The sequence below is a fragment of the Staurois parvus genome, unplaced genomic scaffold (assembly GCF_062004578.1).
Source record: "Staurois parvus isolate SC_StPar_1 unplaced genomic scaffold, SC_StPar_1.0 ptg000715l, whole genome shotgun sequence".
In the NCBI taxonomy this organism is placed as follows: domain Eukaryota; kingdom Metazoa; phylum Chordata; class Amphibia; order Anura; family Ranidae; genus Staurois; species Staurois parvus.
Window position 1 is genome coordinate 6,935,358 of NW_028318511.1, and position 14,941 is coordinate 6,950,298.

Genomic DNA, 14,941 nt, shown 5'->3' on the forward strand with positions numbered 1-14,941 from the left:
AATTATAGTGCAGCCACAAAGCATTTGAAAGCATGTCTCAGACACTAATATGGGAACTCTAGGCCTTTGTTGCCCTAAATCTTTGTGACTGCTGTTACAACGTCCCATTGCTAGTGCTTGTCACTTCACTGGCATACATTGTACTGCTGGTGCATGCTTCTGCATTTCACTTGGATGTTCAATAACTGGTGACTTAGTACACTTGACTCTTTTAGCTGGGACCTCTCCATCCTCTCTGAATCTGACTGTGAGGTCTGTCTGCTACTTTCATCAGTTATACTAAGAATTTTAAATGTCTCTTCACTAGTGTACATTTTTCACGTTGCTGTACTGGTACCTGATGGCATTGGTACTGGCTGGCAATCAGGACACCAGTGTGGCTTGTGATAAGGACACTGGTTGTGTTCAACACTGGTACCTGATGACACTGGTATGGCTGGCGATCAGGACACTGGTGCTGGCTTATACTGTTACTAGAAAACTGGTACTGGTGCTAACTGGCAATTAGGACACTGTTGCTAGTTGACACTGTTACTAGAAAACTTGCTCTTTTGCTGGTTGGTGATTAGGACACAGTTGCTGGCTGACACTAATATTATAACACTGGTACCGATGCTGGCTGATGATCAGGACACTGGTTGTGGTCAACACAGGTATCTGATGACCCTTTTCAGATATTTATTTGTAAAAAATTTGAAAACCATTTATCATTTTCCTTCCACTTCACAATTATGTGCCACTTTGTGTTGGTCTATCAAATTCCAATGAAATACATTTACGTTTCTGGTTGTAACATGGCAAAATGTGGACAATTTCAAGGGGTACAAATACTTTTTCAAGGCACTGTACAGATTTATAAACACTGCCATCCACTGGTGAAGAATATATCTCCAATGAATAGTGATACTGATGTACTGAAGTAATTGCTGCACAAAAGTACATGAACACTGTATTCCAACATGGGGCTTGTATCTTGATCCTTGTTTAAACTGTATATAAAACCAATACCTTTTTAAAAACAGAGCAGACATGGGTTATAACCTTTCCACATTCCAACATCATGCCATGAAAGGCAAAACACATTAGCAAGATGAGCTCTGTGCAGTAATATGTCTTGTTACAGCCCCTACACTGATCTTAAAGTGGTAGTAAATTCAGCTTGTATACCTTTCTCTATTTAAATCATTATTAAACAATGTACATGGTGCTGGTTTTAAAATATGGCTAACCTGTGTGGTTTAGCTGAAATCGAGTGATCCTACATACAATGACGTCACCGACGTATGCGCATTGTTACCACGATTCACGCCATGCTCTGTGTGCTGTTAGTTCATTCCATAGAGTTCTGTGCCCACGTCATCCACTCTTGGTGACATTCCCATGAGAGTACATTCCCTTTCATGATTGCTGATACACTCTCTGGCCACTTTATTAGGTACGCCTGTTTAATTGTATACTGAAGACACTGCGCTCGAAATTACTATAAAAACAAAGCAGCTTGCACATATAGGCAGACAAAAAAGATATAGTGGAAAGTTGCAGCGCTAATTAGAACATAAAGTCCCATACACGAAAAATGACAATATAATAGTTGATAGCAAAGTCCATGTGGATTTCCCATATACAGAAATTAAGAGCCGTGCATAGGAAAGGGGTTTCAATCCAAAGAAGAGACCAGTACCATACACCCAAATAAATTGGCCTCTTACCAGAAGAGTTGACTGCCCAACGGATCGGCTAACATGAGCAGTGTAATAAATCCAGCAGGTACTGCAACCGGTTCTTGTAGAGGAAACACTCATGGGATCATCCTAGATATTCCTCCAAAAAGAACTTCTAATGGCAAACTCCCCATCAGGCAACCAAAGCACCACATGAAAAGAAGAACTGCCAACTCATAGCATAGTAGATTAATAGCTTAATCCGATTTATTTGAGTTGCACTTACATAGCAAGCATAGATATCAGCATAACAGTAACACTGTGATTAGTTTCAAATCAACAAGATGGCCGCTGTCCCTCCATAGCGTTTTTCCATCCTACACGTTTCGTCATCAAAAGACGTCATCAGGAACAATCATCTCTAGGGTTTACAAAGAATGGTCTGAAAAAGAGAAAATATCCAGTGAGTGGCAGTTGTGCGGACAACAATGACTTGTTGATGTCAGAGGTCAGGAGACTGGGCAGACCGGTTAGAGATGATAGAAAGGCAATATGTGAATACGGAGAAAAATCTCTGAAGAATGTTTCCAACACCTTGTTGAATCTATGCCTCATAGAATTAAAGCAGTTCTGAAAGCAAAAGAAGGTCTAACCCAGTACTAGCAAGGTGTACCTAATAAAGTGGCTGGTGATTGTACATCCCATGTGATTTGCTACTTCATAAGGGGTTGTAAACATTGGTGCCAATCATGGGAAGGAAAATGAGGCTCATCTAATACTCAATGCAAGATGTCGCCCAGCATAGACAGAAAGAGCAGAAGTAAAATAGAACATAGATGCAGAAGACAACAGTTACATTTGCGTATGGGAAGCAGGGAAACAAAAATAAGCTGCAAAAAAGCAAGAAAACACAGGAGGGTGGTAATTAGTAAGGGGGAATGATTGTTAGAGCTATTTTGTAATGCCTATATTGCTTTTCACAAGTTTGGTTGCTGAGTTTACTACTGCTTTAAGCACTATGTTTTGGATGTCTGGCTACACTTTCAAAGTAAGGGACACAATCGGGTTAATTTACGAAAACTGGAGAGTGCAAAATCTGGTGCAGCTGTGCATGGTAGTCTGTTAGCGTCTAACTTCAGCTTGTTCAATTAAGCTTTGACAAAAAAAAATGAAAACTGATTGGTTTCTGTGCAGAGCTGCACCGGATTTTGCACTCTCCAATTTTAGTAAATCAACCCCAATGCATATTACTGAGAAGCTGGATCTGGATGAGTGTTTCAGTTTAGTATACATTGAAATTCTTTGATTAGCAGCTCATTTTGGAGTACCTTCCTGGAGGATTTTGCCTTTTCATGTTCAAGAGACTATTAGACTTGTAACATATTTATTTACAAATCTTTTTTCAACTCTTTTCTACAAACATATTTAATATCTTGTTGTCATGCCAATGCCCTATGTGTTTCAAAAACAATACTTTTTAAGTTCTTTAAGCTGGATATTGAACATATTATACATTTACATAGAATAATTTCCCTTGACAACACACTGATCATAACAACATAGAAGCTGCTTTTTGCTTCCGTTTTTGTTTTGGCATACTTGCTTTGATTAATTAATATTCTTACATGTGTTAATCTGTGGAAAGGCTTTTTGGACCTCATTCCATAGTTACATAGTCTGGCTGAAAAAAGATACAAGCTTATCCAGTTCAACCCCAGGGAAACAAAGCTTTTTTATAGTCCTGTACCCACAGTTGATCCAGAAAAAGGCAAAGAACCCTAGAAAAGCATGATCCAACTTGCTCCTGCAGGGGAAGAAAATTCCTTCCTGATCCCCCAAGAGCCAATTGGATATTCCCTACATCAACTTCACTTATTAATGTTAGTATCCAGATATATTATGTGTGTCTAGGAAAGAATCCAGGCCTTTTTAAAGCAATCTACTGAGCTGGCCAGACCCAGCTCTTGAGGAAGTCTATTCCACATTTTCACAGCTCTTACTGTCAAGAAACCTTTCCGTATTTGGAGATTAAATCTCTTTTCTTTCAGATGTAAAGAGTACCCCTTGTCCTCTGTGATGACCTTAAGGTGAATAACTCTACACCAAATTCACTATATAGACCACTTATGTATTTTTACATGTTGATCATATCCCCCTTAATCTCCATAAAAAATGATGTCCCTCTAATCTTTCCTCATAGCTGAGCTCCTCCATGCCTCTTATCAGTTCGGTTGCCCTTCTCTGTACTTTCTCCAGTTCCAACAATATTCTTTTTGTGAATTGGTGCCCAAAACTGAACTGCATATTCCAGATGAGGTCTTATTAATGATTTGTACAGAGGTAAATTTATATATCTCTCTCTGCAGTCCATACCTCTTTTAATGCAAGAGAGGATTTTGCTCGCTTTGGAAACCGCAGCTTGGCATTGAATGCCATTATTAAACTTATGATATACCAGAACTCCCAGATCCTTCTCCACAATTGATTCCACCAGTTAGACCCCCCCCACCCAGTATGTATGATTCATGCATATTTTTAGCCCCCAAGTGCATACCTTTACATTTATACACATTAAACCTCAGTTGCCACATAGTTGCCCAATTAAAGAGTGCATTGAGGTCGGCTTGTAAGTTGGGGACATTTTGTATGGACGATATTCCACTGCACAGCTTGTGTCATATGCAAAGACTGAAATGGTACATTTAATCCCAGACTCTATATCATTTATAAATATATTACAAAGTAAGGGTTCCACACTGAACCTTGGGGTTCACCAATAACAACCCTAGACCCTTCAGAGTGTGAACCATTAACCACTACTCTCCGAATATGGTCTTTTAGCCAGTTTTCTATTCATTTACAAACTGATTTTTCCAAGACTGTAGACTTTATCTTACACATTAGCCGTGTGTGGGGAACTGTGTCAAACGCTTTTGAAATATCCAAGCTTACCACTTCAGCGACCACCTTTCTGTCCAAGGTTTTTCTCACCTGCTCATAGAAAGAAATCAGATTTGTTTGTCAACTTCTGTCATTCATGAATCCATGCTCTCTGTTGCCTAACATATTTTTATCTAGCAAGAACGCATCTATGTGGTCTTTTATTAAACTTTCCAGTGTCTTCCCAACTATAGAAGGTAAACTAACAGGTCTATAGATACTTGGCAAAAAGACTTTAATCCCTTTTCAGATATAGGCACCACATTGGAATTACGCTAGTCCAGTGGTATTTTGCCAGTCATTAAAGAGTCCCTAAAATTAGTAACAGTGGCTTTGAAATGACAAAGCTATATTCTTTTAGGATCTTTTGGTGCATGCCATCCAGTCCAGGTGCTTTATTTACCTTTATTCTGGCTAAGTATTTCTGGACCATATCAATTTTGAGCCATTATGGATCATTTGGGGCTGTGTCAATACCACGCCTATTATGGACACAAGCTCCCCCATGCTTCTTTGTATACACAGAGCTGAAGAAGGTATTTAATAAATTTGCCTTGTATTTTTCCCCACTCAACCACTCTAGATTATTCTGTAAAAGCCCTACTTGCTCAGAAATTACAGTTTTATTATTAATATATCTTTTGCAATCTGTAGTTCGTTTTTAATTTTTGCGGCCTTGATTTCTTTTTTTTTCATATGCTATTATCTACTTTGTAATATTTAAACAACGATAGTGTTCCTTTATTTTTATACTTTTAAAAAGCTATTTTCTTATTATTTATAGCTTTTTAACTTTGGCCGTAAGCCACATAGGTTTTATTTTTAGCCTTTTAAACTTGTTGCCCATAGGATTATATTTTGCAGTGTGTTTGCATACAGTCTTTTTGAAGAACTCCCATTTCTGTTCATCGTTGCCAATATTCCCTCTCAGTCTAAGTCTGAGCTAGCAACCCTCATCCTTGGAACATTTGCTCTCTTAAAGTTGAGTGTTGTTATATTTGTTTGCTTGTTGGTTACAGCTAACATTAAATGAAATCACTGCTACCCAGATGTTCTTTTATATGAACATTAGTAATAGGCTCAACATGGCTTGAGATTACCAGGTCCAGCCGAGCATCATTCCTAGTTGGGGCCTCTACGAACTGTACCATACAATTACCTTGTAATAGGTTTATACATTTTTGCCTTAACTGTTCCTGCAGTGCCATTACTCCAGTCAATTTCCAGGTAGTTAAAATGCCCCATTATTATTACTGTCCCAGCCCTTTCGATCTGTGCAAGGAGCTGAGTCTCCACCTTCTCATTAACACTGGGTAGCCTATAACAAACACCAATGTACCTTTGTAGTACGCACCCCCATGTGCAGTTCCACCCATAATGCTTCAGCCTAATCACATTATTTAAAGTTATGTGCCATATTTACTTTGCAATGGAAGAGACACCTAATGAAACTAATGAAAGACATAAATTATTCAATTTACCTTCCTACTACCATGGGTTGCAGGAAAGAAAATCACACAATTCCTCTATCAATACAGTCAGTGTTGATGGGGGAATCCCTCCCAAAATGCTATTGTTTTCTTCCGACAGGGAGCCTTTCCTGCCAGAAGAACATAATGATTAGTGTTGACAGCTATAATGAATGCAAAAAATATGACAGGCTGGTTGTACTGAAGTCAGTCAATGGATTGTCTTCAGTAAAACAAGCCTATTTTTTTTTTCTTTTCCTCCTCTAAAACCTAGGTGCGTCTTATGGTCAGGTGCATCTTATGGAGCGAAAAACACGGTAGATTGCATTGCCATATGTTTCTTTGCTTGAATATCATCAACAGGAACTTAACACGGGTTTTAACTCTTCCACATTGTATCCAAAACAAACAAGTTTCAGCTTTACATACACTTTAACTACCTAGTGTGTCTCTGATATGGAAGCAGGTTTACTTTAGGAATAGTCCACCCCTCTGACCCTTCATATTGTAACATGAAACACAGTCACATTCCCCCCCCCCCCCCACACACACACACACACACACACTTACCTGAATTGTGGGATTCTTCTCCCTGGAGGAGGCCCTGTTTTCATTTGATTTTAGTGTGGCTGTGTGTGACCCTACTTGCACAAGCTCATATTTCATTCACAGATCCATTCAAATTATCTATGATTGGAAAGACTACAGATTCCATCTGCAATTGTAACAGTGTAACAGGACTTATGGATCTCAATGGAGCACAGATGCAATGATGTCACTACCCTTGTAGTCCATTGCCTATTCCCTCCAGCCTCAAAACCACAGGACCTCACCTCATGGACATGGGTCTGGGGGAACAGTCTGCAGGATTATGTTCCATGCAATGCTTTGCAGCATTCAATTGCAAATCCAATGTCTTTAAATTAAAAAAAAAAAAAGAAACCTATGTTTACCTTTTTGTCTCTTTGTGATGCTGTAGTTCTTATATGAGATTTAAAATTCTCTTTTGCTTTCAATGCATGTTAATCCTTCTTGTTTTGTTTGTATAATCCTTTCCCAGACATTCAAAAGGTATTATCAGTGCCTTTTGCATTTTATATGTATCCTTTTTATTGTTTTTTTGTTCTGAAGTTTTAATTTGCAAAAAAAAAAGAAAACAATAATCACCAGTGTTGATGGATGACCATAGACAAACAGATATCGCCCTAACAATGGCAGGTATGAAGTGACCTGCCCATTATAGAGCAAATGATACTTACTGGTGAAAAAGACATATTTACTGTAGTACCTTTTTCCTTAAAGTAGTATTAAACACACCATGTGTTTTTAGTTGATGCATCTTTCTCATCCTGTTAAACATTCCTGTTACATAATTTAATGGATATGTGGGTATAAACACTTGCATGGGTCTCCTTACACCCACCCTGCTTGTTCCCGGTCTCCAGCACCTCTTACCTGAACTTCAGGGTGGGGGAACTTGTACCCAAGTACTTCACATACAGCTACAACAAAGGCTCCAGCTGCTTCCAGAGGTTCACTTGGAGGAGGAGAGAGTAGGGTAAACAGCTTGCTGCCAGTGCTATATCCTTCTTTGGAGATAAGGAGACTTCTGTTATGCCAGGAGAGTATGCACACAAATGTGGCTCCATAGGACATTGTAAGGTGATGGAGCCACCAGAAAGCAGCAAGCAGGGAAGATAGTTTTCTGACAGAGGAAACTGAAAGCAACCTAATCCTTAAACAGAAAAAACAGACATGTAAGCATGTCAATGGTGAGTTGGGATGAATCACCTCTTATTAGATTAGAAATGGCTTAGGTATTGCAAGTGATGCTTTCAGTTGCAAGAAAAGGTATGTGAACCCCTTGGGATTACGTGGAGTTTTGCATGAATTGGGCATAAAATGTGCTCTGAACGTCATCTAAGTCACAACAATACAAGAACACAGTCTGCTGAACATAATACTACACAAACATTAGATGTTGCCATGGTTTAATTGCACATAACATGTAAACATTCACAGTGCAGGGAGGAAAAAGTATGTGAACCTTTTGAGTTAATAACTGGTTGACCCTCCTTTGGCAGCAATAACCTCAACCAAACGTTTCCTGTAGTTGCAGATCAGACCTGCAAAACGATCTGGAGTAATTTTGGACCACTCCTCTTCACAAAACTGTTTCAGTGTAGCAATATTCTTGGGATGTCTGGTGTGAATCGCTCTCTTAAGGTCATGCCACAGCATTTCAATCGGGTTGAGGTCAGGACTCTGACTGGGCCACTCCAGAAGGCGTATTCTGTGCTGTTGCAGCCATTGTTTTGTTGAATTACTTGTATACTTTGGGTCATTGTCCTGTTGCATCACCCATCCCCTGCGGAGCTTCAGTTGGCGGACAGATGGTCGTACGTTTTCCTGCAAAATGTCTTGATAAACTCTGGAATTAATTTTCCCATCAATGACAACAATCCATCCAGGCCCTGAGGCAGCAAAGCAGCCCCAAACTATGATGCTCCCTCCACCATGTTTCACAGTGGGGATGAGGTTTTGATGTTGGTGTGCTGTGCCTTTTTTTCTCCACACATAGTGTTGTGTGTTCTTCCCAAACAACTCAATCTTGGTTTCATCTGTCCACAGTATATTTTGCCAGTAGTGCTGTGGAACATCCAGGTGCTCTTTTGCAAACTTCAAACGTGCTGCAATATTCTTTTTGGACAGCAATGGCTTCCTCCGTGGTGTCCTCCCATGTACTCCATTTTTGTTTAATGTTTTCCTTATTGTAGATGTGTCAACAAAAATGTTAGCATGTGCCAGAGATTTCTGTAGGTCTTTAGCTGACACTCTGGGATTCTTCTTTACCTCATGCAGCATTCTGCGCTGTGCTCTTGCAGTCATTTTTACAGGACGACCATGCCTAGGGAGAGTAGCAACAGTGCTAAACTTTCTCCATTTGTAGACAGTCTGTCTTACCGTGGACACATGAACATCAAGGCTTTTGGAGATACTTTTGTAACCCTTTCCAGCTTCATGCAAGTCAACAATTCTTGATCGTAGGTCTTCTGAGAGCTCTTTTCTGCGAGGCATGGTTCACATCAGACAGTGCTTCTTGAAACCAGTAAACCCAAAACAGGTGTGTGTTTTTTAAGGGCAGGACAGCTGTCAGCAACACATACAATATCATCACACTGATTGGAGTCAAGGTTGGCTCACTCCTGGCTCCAATTAGCTCTGAGAGAAGTCATTAAGCCAGGGCCTCACATACTTTTTCCTCCCTGCACTGTGAATGTTTACATGTTATGTGCAATTAAACCATGGCAACATTTAATGTTTGTGTAGTATTATGTTCAGCAGACTGTGTTCTTCTATTGTTGTGACTTAGATGACGTTCAGAGCACATTTTATGCCCAATTCATGCAAAACTCCACATAATCCCAAGGGGTTCACATACTTTTTCTTGCAACTGTAGTATTGGAACTAGCCAATGATACATATTTTAAATCAATTATTGTAGCAGAGAGGACAAATACAAAGTTACAGGGGCTAAAGTACTGAGCTATGAATCTGCAAAAACTTTAGCAGCAAAGACATCTTTCATTCATGGTGGATTTTTTGTTCAATCAAAAATGAATCCTTTGCATTATATTCTCATACCAGTAGGTTATGTTGTGCCTCCATAGTTAAAAAGCAGAAGCTTGTTCTTATGACATAACTATGCTCTCTAGATTTGGCATAACGTTATCATTGGTTAAATGTGTTATTCTTACAAATTATTGACCTTTTCTAACATAGCATATCCTTTATGGACATTGTATGGTTACTGAAATTGGTCTCTAACTGCACTTCACAAAAAAACAAAACAAAACAAAAGCATAACAACTAGCAGAAGTGATGGTGCTTGCATTGCCACACAAATTTAAACGTTTAAGTTCTCTGTTGAAAAAAGGTCAAACTAGTAAGTTAGTATATTCACAAAACAATCAGTCTGTTCTAACGACTGGAACACCTCTCATCTTACCCACCTTTTAAACCCATAACTTAATTAAAGGATTAATCTATGTAACAGTGGCTACAAACTGCCTTAGCTGCAAAAAACTGGAGATTTTTAATTTAGAAATGCATTTTTGTAAATAATGTAATTAACAAGAATAATGGCCACTGCATTTGGCTGACGAGTTTAGTCAGTAAGATAATATACAGTATATTAGTATAAGTTGAGAGAGACCTAGTAGTTCTGGGTCTAGTGGTGTACAGTAAGAAATATTTAATTGGATGGCAATTAATTAGATGTATAATTCAATTTAAGAGAGGCATGGAATGTCAAGTGGAGGATCCTTTACTAAGAGTCAGAGTAGACTCTTAGTACTATTGAGTATGTTGAAAGCATTGCACTATAGATTGTTGAGTTTATACAGGCAGGGTTTTAATGAAAGATTCCCAAATGTTGAAGAAATTTTGAACCTATAATTCCTAATGCAGGGAGTCCTCCCCCCCCATTCCATGCAAAAAACGTAGGATAATTTAGCTACAAATAAAGAAATAGTGGGGGGTTATGGGTAGATCCTTTTTTGTAGAATAGTCTTTTTTGCCACAAGGTATATGATAGCAAGCAGCTGTTTGCAGCCCCTTGTGATTTTAATGCCTGGTAAATTTATTAATCCCAAAAAGAGCCCATTTGTGAGCTAGAGGTAAGTAGTTTGGCAGGTATATGATAGCATAATGCACTAGGGCGTTCAGAAAATGTTTAATCCTGGGGCACATCTAAAAAAGCATGGAACAGGGCCACCTCTAATTGTTCATATTTCAAGCAGCAAGAAGAGGTGCTTAGGCCCATAATGTAGGAAAGATGCAGAGATATATAGGAGTGATGAAAAAGTTGAAGCATAATTTCACGGTACATTGTGGTTTTGATCATGCCCCATGACAAAGGCAGCAATTTTAGAAGGGCATCAACCAAAAGTTGGGGGAAATTCTTGGTCCATTTGTTAAGACCAGCCATTGAGGAGGAATAGTCCAGTGGCTGTCTGAAAAAATTGTATAGAATGGAAATAACTTTTTTATCTGGGATAGGATATCCCACAAGTGTATCCAAAGAATTTCCCCAATCCTTATGAGAAATTTATTTTAAGGATAGAGGCAATGTATGATTTTATTTGTAAAAAGAGAAATAGATTAGTGGATAGGGAAGGAAATTTCTTTAGGGCTACATTGAAAGGAAGTGGTTGCTTGTTGTTGACAACCACTAAGAGTTTGATATATAACGAAGACCTTCGGGGTGCTACTGCTTAAAGACAGGAAGGCCAGAAAATTCTGGGAGGCCTGAATTGCTCCATAGGGGGAGGAAGAGAGATGCATGGCTGTTTATTAGGCAACGTGTGCGTATTTTGTGCCATGCCAACCACGTGTAGTACAAGAGGGGATTTGCTGACACCTCCATGGGCAGGAGTTCTTTATGTATATGAACAACATAGTTGTTCCAGAGGGTCATATTGTGATCAAGATCAGTATCCTTGTACATCGATGTGTCATGAATCCAGTCCCTTATGTACTGCTAAGTTGTACAGCTCCAGATCAGGAAAACTGAGGCCACCATTACTGGGAGATTGTTGTAAGATACATAGACCTATTGTTGCTCCCCTGCTGCCCCAGATGAATTCCCAGAGCATTTTATAAACATACTTAAGGTCAGAGAGCTTGAGGAGTAGAGGGAGGACCTGCGTTGGGTAAAAAAGTTTAGGAAAGGCTACCATATGAATTCAGAAATGACTGTATTGTCTTAACCCCTAAGCTTAACCACTTGCCTACCAGGACAATTCTGACATTTGTCTCCTACATATAAAACTCAACATTGCGCGCTAGAAAATCACTTAAAATACCCAAACGTATATTTTTTAGCAGTCGCCCTAGAGAATAAAATAGTGGGAGCATTTTTTCATTTCACACAGTATTTGTTCAGCGATTTTTTTTTTTAAACGCAATTAAAAAAAAACAAAACAAAAAAAAAACACTTTAATGAATTTTAATACACAAAAACAGATTTTAATACCCAATCGATTAGTAAAATATAAAAGATGATGTTGTGCCATGGAAATAGATCCCAAATATGTCACTCTTTAAAATTGCGTACTCCTGTGGAATAGTGACAAACTACAATACTTAGAAATCCCCATAGGTGACACTTTAACCATTTCAATACTGTGCAATTTTACACCTTCCTGCCCAGGCCAGTTTTCAGGTTTCAGTGCTCTCACACTTTGAATGACAATGGCTCAGTCATACAACACTGTACCCAAACTAAAATTTTATCATTTTCTTCACACAACTAGAGCTTTCTTTTGGTGGTATTTAATCACCGCTGGTGTTTTTATTTTTTGCTAAATTAACAAAAAAAGACCAAAATTTTTGAAAAAAAACACATTTTTTTTTGTTTCTGTTATAAAAGTTTACAAATAAATAATTGTTCTTCATAAATTTAGGCCGAGATGTATTCTGCTACATGTCTTTGGTGAAAATAACCCAAATTAGGATGTATTTTTTAGTTTGTAGGAAAGTTATAGAGTTCACAAACTATGGTATAGATCTGAATATTGATCAATCCTGAAGTACTGACAGCCAATCTAATTTCTTGAGGTCCAAGAATGTCAGAATAGTACAAATATCCCCAAATGGCCCCTTTTTGCAGAGTAGACAGTCCGACGTACTTCATAAGAGGCATGGCGAGTTTTTTGAAGTTGTATTTTTTTGTCATAATTTTTCGGAAAATGAAAAAAATTAAAATAATTATTTTCACTATTTTTTTTTTTACATACTGTCACCAGTGCAGTACAGCGTCATCATATAACTGGCATGGCAGTGAACAGGGACACTGACTGGTGACAGTATGAAAAAAAAATATATATATTTTTTTTTCATTTTTTTAAATTTTTTTATTATATTTAATTTTTTATTAAATTTTTTAAAAAATTTTTTAAGATTTTTTTTTCATATTTTACTATGACCAAAGTAGTACAATGTTACCATAGTAACATTGTACTACTTTGGGGAAGTGATCAGTATTTTTATTTATTTTTTTTTTTTTTACACAATTTGCTTATAGCAAAGAATTACTTTGCTATAAGCAAGCATTTACCTGAATGAAATCGATTCATTCAGCTTTTTCTTTTTTTTTTTTTTTTTTTTTTTTGTGCTTAGCTGTGATTTGGTCACAGCTAATCACATGACATGTGCATGTGATTAGCTGTGACCATTCACAGCTAGGCACTAGTATACAATGGATGGCATCATGAATGAAGCCATCCATTGTATACAACTGTCATGTGACCTGCTGTGATTGGTCACAGCAGGTCACATGGTACCAGCAACGGAAGCCGGTACTCGGATCTGTCATCGGCCGTGTCCGAGGTGCACAGCCGGTGACAGATCGCACTGCTGCGCCGCTCTGCATAAGCGCAAACTGCGCATGTGCGGGAGCACGCCAAATGGCGTGCACCCGGAATGCAGAGACTGTTTTGAAGCCGCCAAACGGCCATTGGCCGGGCGGCTAATGGTTAAAGGATAAGTTCACCTTTCGTAACGTAATGTTAAATGTTACACCCATATTCAGAGTGTAACCTGTTACATTCGGACCGATCCCCCCTGATCCCCATTGTGACAGCTAGTGGGGGATCTTCTCCCTGTTAGCTGTCACAACTTAAAAAAAACATGGCCATGCCCGTGTCACTAAATCATAGCGTTCTATGAATGAAAACACTACAAGCTCTGACAGCCTTTGGAGCTGTCAGCTTGTAGTTGTCAACGAACTACCATGGCACTGTGAAGCACCGTGGTAGTTCATTGAGCCTTCCTGTCAGTAAGTATCTGCTTGCCCATGCAGGATGTAATAGCTAGCAAGCAGATACACTGACAGATCAGAGGGAGACCTGCATAACACCAGCAATCTGCTGATCGCTGGTGCGATGCTTTAGAGGCCCCAGAAACAAAAAATAATAATTTTTTGTTAAAAGATGAACTAATCCTTTAAAAGCCTTTACAGGTTACCAGTTTAGAGTTACATAAGAGGTCTAGTGGTAGATTTATTGCTCTCGTTATAGTATTTATGGTGATACCTCACATGTGTAATGCAAATACTGTTTACAGCCTAGTTATGTGTTCACTTTTGCACACAAGCATGGGGGCGCGTTGATATTTTTTTTTTCTTCATTTTATAATGTATTTCTTTTTTTTTTAATCACTTTTATTGCCATTACAAGGGATGAACAACATCCTTTGTGATATCATTCTCATTACTGAGATATCTGGGGTCTGTATGAACCCCAGATCTTTCCTCTGTCCTCAAAAGCATCTGATCAAACTGTGATTAGTTTCAGGCCTTCACAGGCCGGTAACAGCTTGTTTACATTAGACCAAAACCGGAAGTGACAAACGACTTGTTGCTTCTAGTTTCTTAGACCATAGAGATGATCGGGGAAGTTTTGGTCCTCAGTCATCTCTATGGTAAGCTGGCGGAATTGCTGGCTTTAGTCCCAGGCTCTCTGGTGGAATGTGAGAGCCCAAAAAGGTGGTGAGAGGGAGGGGGGCCCCTTTCCACCACATGTAAAAGCAATCCAGCGGCTATATAGCCACTAGGATCTCTTTTACATAAACATACGTCCTATGGACTGGAAGTGGTTAAAGTGTATCTGTTGTACAGGGTGCCAGGGATAGGTCCTGGATGAGAGATATTTGGGTTGTGGTCCCTTTAAGGGGGATGAAAAAAAGTACGTTAGAGTACTAAGGGATTCTCATCCATGCAGGGTGAGGGGTTCCGAGTGATCCATCAAAAAGAAGGAAAATTGACTTGCAGGTTTCCCAGCATTGTTAGATCCTAATAAAGAACACAGA

The 14,941-nt window shown here is 38.9% G+C and overlaps 1 protein-coding gene and 1 long non-coding RNA gene across 11 annotated transcripts in view; one reads left to right on the forward strand and one right to left on the reverse strand.

The window, feature by feature from the left end:
- The window catches only part of TSPAN4 (tetraspanin 4), a 1,204,586-nt gene that overhangs the window by 717,224 nt on the left and 472,421 nt on the right, over positions 1–14,941 (forward strand). The gene's annotated exons all lie outside the window — the stretch shown is intronic.
- The window catches only part of LOC149445641 (uncharacterized), a 69,498-nt gene continuing 56,462 nt past the window's right edge, over positions 1,906–14,941 (reverse strand). The window contains exon 3 of the long non-coding RNA XR_016306369.1: positions 1,906–2,103. This is a non-coding gene — a long non-coding RNA (uncharacterized LOC149445641). The remainder of the gene's footprint in view (positions 2,104–14,941) is intronic.